This window comes from Sesamum indicum, linkage group LG3, assembly GCF_026168435.1.
Source record: "Sesamum indicum cultivar Baizhima isolate 11 linkage group LG3, ASM2616843v1, whole genome shotgun sequence".
Classification (NCBI taxonomy): Eukaryota; Viridiplantae; Streptophyta; class Magnoliopsida; order Lamiales; family Pedaliaceae; genus Sesamum; species Sesamum indicum.
The window spans coordinates 23,255,854-23,263,094 of NC_142659.1; the positions used below are offsets into that span (position 1 = coordinate 23,255,854).

Below are 7,241 nucleotides of genomic sequence, written 5' to 3' on the forward strand. Positions count from 1 at the left end.
ATTAGAAGACATTCAGTTTTTATCTTAGAACTCTATAGAATTCTCTGTTCATCTCTTCTCTTTTATTTTATTTTACTACCGGAATTAATGGAATTCCACTTTATAGTGTGTTCTTCCATTAATATGTCCGGCTAAATTCCCTATTTTCTGGTTAAGGTATGGTGATTGCTTGATTCCCGTTATGTTGTGAGATCTAATCTGCGTTCTACACTTGTCAAACAAATATTCATGTTATTCTCTGTGCTTAAATTACAAACGTCTGATTTATGAATGATTCGGCCGGTTGTTCATTATCAAGAAGGTTTGCTTAGCTAATTGAACTTTATAAATCCGTGTAATTGTTTATTTAGTTCAATACTTAGTGGCAACGTAGCATGATTAGTTATGTCATAGTATTTAATTATGTTATGGGGAATGCATGATCTAGTTTAAACGAATTGTCCTCGTAGGAGTTTGTTGATTAGAATCAGGCCTTTCTAATTCTTAATGCTGTTAATAGATTAAATCTTGTGGACGTTCCCAAGGTTGTCTGTTAATTAGAGATCTAGTCAACGGTCGTACCTTGGCTAACGAAAAGGTAAGGAAAGGTGAGGTTGTTAGGTCGTACCAACGACCATAACTGGTTTATTTGTCCATACATGTGTTATTCTTGCATCAATGATCAACTCACGAGAATCAAGCATGATCCTAGCCTTAACCTGAAAATCTCTCTCTCATATTTTTACCAGGTATTTTTAATTATTTAGTTTCCAATTACTCCTTTTTATCAACAACCTTTCCCATTATTTTCTATTTTTCTAAAAAGAAATTAACTTAAAACCAATCCTTGTGGATCGACCCTACTCCCACTTTCACAAGTGTAGTAGGAATTATTTTTGGTGACTTCGACACTCATCAAATTTTGGCGCCGTTGCCGGGGATTGGCGTTTTTAAGTATATTTCTTTATTTTCTTTTATTACTTGATTTTATCACCATTGATGCCAAGGTCTTCTCGTACAGGTAAATTGGTATACGATCCGGAAATCGAAAAGACCGCACGAAGACTTCGTCGAGAGACTAAACAACAATTGGAAGGAACATCCGCTCCATACGAAGACGAAGAAGATATAACCTTGGAATTTGAAGAATCCCTAAGCGAATCCGAAGAAGAGACAATGGCTTTGATCCCTGAAAGATCGATCAATGACATGACGTCACCCGATCTAAACCAGCAGCCACTGTGCATTGAATACCCCGACTTAGAGGTAGATTTTGAACTGAAATCTGGATTAATTCATTTACTTCCTACCTTCCGTGGTCTCGCAGGTGAAGATCCACATAAGCATCTGAAGGAATTCCATGTGGTGTGTTCCGGAATGCGACCACAAGGCATAAGCGAGGAACAAGTCAAATTGAGAGCATTCCCCTTCTCTCTCGCCGATCAAGCGAAAGATTGGTTGTATCTCCTACCTTCAGGATCCATTACAAGATGGAACGATCTCAAAAAATAGTTCCTTGAGAAATACTTTCCTGCCTCAAGAGCCACAACAATCCGGAAGGAGATCAGCGGAATTCGACAATTCGCGGGAGAAAGTCTTTTCGAATATTGGGAAAGATTCAATCGACTAGTGGAGAGTTTCCCCCACCATCAAATCCCGAATCACCTGTTGATCCAGTATTTCTATGAAGGTCTATCAAATATGGATAGAAAACTGATAGATGCGGCAAGTGGTGGAGCACTGTTCGACAAAACCCCCACCGAGGCGCGTAAACTAATCTCGACTATGGCGTCCAACACGCAACAATTTGGGGTTAGACATGATGATCCACCTAGGAAGAGCAACGAGGTAAGTAATCTTGAAGAACGTTTAAGTCAACTAACAACTGTTGTTGAAAAAGTTGTTGCAGATACTTACCAGCAAGTCAAAGCGTGTGGTATTTGCACCTTAACGGGGCACGCTACCGACATGTGCCCAACTCTTCAAGAATCAACTACCGAACATGCCGACGCCGTAGGAGGATTCGCCGGACAACAACAGCGAAGATATGATCCTTTCTCCAAAACATACAACCCCGGATGGAGGGACCACCCGAATCTGAGTTACGGCAACCAACACTTTCAAAAACCTCAATACCGACCACCTCCACAACCTAACCCCACGCCCAACACATCCCTCGAAGACATGATGAAAGCGCTAGTGACCAACACACAACAATTTCAGCAACAGACCCAGGCGAACTTCCAACAATTCCAACAACAGACACAACAATTCCAACAACAGACTCAGACGAGCATTCAAAATCTAGAATCTCAAATTAGTCAATTAGCGTCGTCTGTTGGTAAGCTCGAATCCCAAGGTAAGCTACCTTCTCAATCTGTTATTAACCCTAGACAAAATGCTAGTGCTATTACGCTTCGTAGTGGAAAAGAACTGCAGGAACATGTGAAGGAAGATAACACAAAACGTGGGCACGATGCGGAAAGAAAATCGGAAAAGGAAATTGAGGTCCAACAAGAACAAACCGAACACGAAGTGGATCATCCGAAGCCTTTGGTAACTAGACCACCCTTCCCAGAGAGATTCACCAAAGCGAAGAAGGAAGAGGAAGAAAAAGAGATTTTTGAGACATTCCGTAAAGTAGAGGTAAACATCCCTTTACTCGATGCCATCAAGCAAATACCCCGATACGCGAAATTTCTCAAAGAATTATGCACTAGCAAAGGAAAACTCAAGGGAAACGAACGGGTAAGTATGGGGGAGAACGTCTCTGCAATTCTCCAACGAAAACTACCCCCAAAATGTAAGGACCCAGGTACGTTCTCCATACCTTGTAAAATTGGCATGATTGGAATCAAGAAGGCTATGTGCGATCTTGGAGCATCTATAAATGTTATGCCACTAACCATTTTTGAGTCTTTGAAAGTTGGTCCTTTAAAGGAAACGGGGGTAGTCATCCAACTCGCAGACCGATCTGTAGTCTACCCGGAGGGAGTCTTGGAGGATGTTCTCGTACAGGTAAATGAATTAGTATTTCCTGCTGATTTCTACGTATTGGATATGAGGGAAGACAACTCCCCCAATTCCACATCAATCCTGCTAGGAAGACCATTCCTCAAGACGGCTAGAACAAAAATCGATGTGCATAGTGGAAGTCTCACTATGGAATTCGATGGTGAAATCATAAGATTCAACATCTATGAATCCATGAGGTATCCAACTGACTTACCCACCGCTCTTCTTGTAGATATTTTTGACCCTTTTGTGCAGGATTCCATAGCAATAAGCAGCGAGGACCATGTGAAATATGCATTAGAAGAAAGCCTCACGTTGGAGAAAGCAAAAATTTTGGAGGAAAAGATGATCATAGATCCAAACATCGGTGACACCGTTTTTGAACTCGACTCCCTTCGAATTTTACCTACTAAAACTGCTTTCATCGAATTACCGCATTCTCACACTAAAATTGTTCCCTCTATATTACAGGCACCCGCATTGGAATTAAAGGAGTTACCAAAACACCTCAAGTACGCATTCTTGGGGGAGAACAAAACACTACCGGTGATCATCTCAAGCAAGCTCACCGATCTTGAGGAGGAAAAACTTATCCGGGTGCTTCGCGAATTTCGAGAAGCCATTGGATGGACTATTGCCGACATTAAAGGTTTAAGCCCTTCGACTTGCATGCATAGAATACTCCTAGAGGAAGGCACAAAACCTTCAAGGGAAGCACAACGCCGGTTGAACCCTTTGATGATGGAGGTAGTAAAGAAAGAAATTTTGAAACTTCTCGATGCAGGTATGATCTTTCCAATTTCTGACAGCGAATGGGTAAGTCCAACTCAAGTAGTACCTAAGAAAACAGGTATTACCGTAATAAAAAATTCTGTTGGAAATTTAGTACCCACACGTGTTCAAAACGGGTGGCGAGTCTGTATTGACTATAGAAAGCTTAATGCCACCACGAGAAAAGACCATTTTCCACTTCCATTTATAGATCAAATGTTAGAAAGATTAGCCGGTCAATCTCACTATTGTTGTCTTGATGGATACTCAGGTTTCCATCAAATTCCAGTGGCACCGGAAGATCAAGAGAAAACAACATTCACATGCCCATTCGGAACCTTCGCCTATAGAAGAATGCCCTTTGGTCTTTGCAACGCACCCGCTACCTTCCAAAGATGTATGGTTAGTATTTTTTCCGACTTTGTTGAACACTTTATTGAAGTTTTTATGGACGATTTTACCGTCTACGGAAACTCATTTGAAGATTGTTTGGAAAAATTGACTAAAGTACTTGAAAGGTGCATAGAAAAAAACCTCGTTCTAAATTATGAAAAATGCCATTTCATGGTCGATCAAGGTTTAATTCTAGGACATATCGTGTCTTCTAGGGGGATAGAAGTAGATAAGTCTAAAATAGACGTCATAAAATCTTTACCTTACCCCGCTAGCGTGCGGGAGATTCGTTCTTTTCTTGGACATGCAGGATTCTATCGACGGTTTATAAAGGACTTTTCGAAAATCGCCCAACCACTGTGTGCGCTGCTGCAAAAAGACGTCACTTTCACATTTGATGAAGAGTGCATGAAGGCCTTTGACAAGTTAAAGGATTCCCTAACGTCTGCACCGGTGATTCGTCCACTTGACTGGAATCATCCTTTTGAGATAATGTGTGACGCTAGTAATCACGCCATCGGGGCTGTCCTAGGCCAAAAGATTGGAAAAGATCCCCATGTGATATATTACGCATCACGGATGTTGGATAGCGCTCAAAGCAATTACACGACAACGGAAAAAGAACTTTTGGCTATTGTTTTTGCTTTAGAAAAATTTCGCCACTATTTACTTGGAACTAAAGTTGTTGTGTATTCTGACCATGCAGCGTTGAGATACCTGTTGTCAAAGAAAGAGGCAAAACCACGATTGATAAGATGGATACTGCTGCTGCAAGAATTCAATCTAACGATCAAAGACAAGAAAGGGGCGGAGAACCTCGTAGCTGACCATCTTAGCCGATTGGTCACCGACAAAAACCCACCACCTCTAAACGACGAATTCCCGGACGAACATCTCCACACCATTCAAGGAATCACCCCATGGTACGCTGATATTGTTAATTTCTTAGTCACTGGTGTCTTACCACGAGATTTAACTAGAGCACGAAAGGACAAAATCAAAAATGATGCCAAACATTATGTGTGGGATGAACCTTACTTATGGAAATTTTGCTCGGATCAAATCATTCGAAGGTGCGTTCCTGAAACTGAAATCCCCTCTATTCTTGAGTTTTGCCATTCATATGCATGTGGAGGCCATTTTGGACCAAAAGGAACAGCACGAAAGGTACTAGAATGCGGCTTGTTTTGGCCAAATATGTTTAAGGATGCATATCTATTTTGTAAATCTTGTGAAAATTGCCAAAAAGTAGGTAATCTTGGCCATCGTAATCAAATGCCCCTTTCCCCAATACTTGTGTGCGAAGTATTTGATGTGTGGGGGATCGACTATATGGGCCCCTTCCCATCTTCTTTTGGCAAGACTTACATCATTTTAGGAGTAGATTATGTGTCTAAATGGGTAGAGGCAAAGGCCACTCGTGTCGATGATGCTAAAACTGTTGTGGAATTTGTCAAGGCTAACATATTCTCTAGGTTTGGTATGCCACGAGCAATTATAAGCGACCGAGGGACACACTTCTGCAACAAGGTAGTCGATGCATTGTTTAAGAAATACAACATCACGCATCGAATCTCGACCGCCTACCATCCCCAAACGAATGGTCAAGCGGAAGTCTCCAATCGAGAGATCAAGTCCATACTCGAGAAAACGGTGAATCCTAACCGAAAGAATTGGAGTACACGCTTGGATGATGCACTTTGGGCTTATCGTACGGCATACAAAACACCCATAGGTATGTCCCCTTATCGTTTGGTTTATGGTAAATCTTGTCACCTCCCTGTCGAACTTGAGCATAGGGCGTATTGGGCGATCAAGCAATTCAACTCGTCAATGGACGAAGCGGGAGGGCAGAGAAAGTTGCAAATACAAGAGCTCGAAGAATTACGGAATGATGCTTACGAGAATTCAAAAATCTACAAGGAAAGAGCAAAAGCATTCCATGATCGCACCATATCTCGAAAAGAGTTCGTTGTCGGACAAAAAGTTCTCCTTTTTCATTCTAAACTCAAGTTATTTCCTGGTAAGTTGCGTTCTCGTTGGATTGGACCTTTTATTGTTACTAATATTTTTCCTCATGGCGCAGTCGAAATCAAGAGCCCCACGACTCAAAAGGTATTCAAGGTGAATGGACATCGGCTCAAACCTTTCTACGAGGGATTTCAAACATCAACAGTCGAAAAAATTCAACTTGTGGATCCCGCAATCACCTAAACGAATTTCTCTTCGTCTAGCCAAAGACGTTAAAGAAAAGCGCTGCATGGGAGGCAACCCATGAAATCCCTATCCTCTCCTTTCCTCTTTCGTCTAATTTTAGTTTTTGCAAAATTTTATTCAATTCTGTTTGGATGGATGAAAAACAGATTTTTTTTCTTCTTTCAGCAAAATCGCCGCTGCCGCTCAAGACACCCTTCGCCGCTATCGACCATCACCACCACCTCCGACGCCACAACAAACAACCTTAGACGACATAGCTCGCAAAATCGCTCGCATCGAAGCCAACTTGATGGGTTTATTTGAACACTTCGGGCTGACACCAAGGCAACCACCCACACCTTGACCTCTTCGTCACATGCACTCAGGGACGCTTCCTTAAACTCTCTCCTTTTAATTTTTCCTTGAGTTGAATGTCATAGTACACATTGAGGGCAATGTGGACTTTAAGTGTGGGGGTATTATTGTTGAGCATGTTTATTGAAATAGGTGTTGTTGGTTGCATGATTGAAAATGGTTGTTGCCCTTGCTGATTGTTGAAATTGAGAAGATATTTTTGTGCTTGATTTTCTTAACTCTTGAAAAAAAAAAAAAAGTCTTGTGGAAATTTCTTAGCCTTATGGGACATTTTTGCCTGATTTTGAAACATTTTGGCATGATAAAACCCCTTCAATTTTGGATTATTCTTGGTTTTGATGATGTTATGTGTAAGAAAAATATATGTTTTATGCTTAAGAATAATTCACTAGTTGAAAGCTTGTCTTCACCAAAATGACTTGAGTTAAAACCTTCTGATGTAGGATTAGTGGACTAAAACATACCTCGTGAGATTTTGAGCTTGATATATCCATAAAAATCTTCATTCTTTC

General features: G+C 41.1%; 1 pseudogene; it reads left to right on the plus strand.

Moving 5' to 3' along the window:
• Positions 1–978: 978 nt before the first annotated feature.
• Positions 979–6,718, plus strand: LOC105158538 (uncharacterized; annotated as a pseudogene).
• Positions 6,719–7,241: the final 523 nt, after the last annotated feature.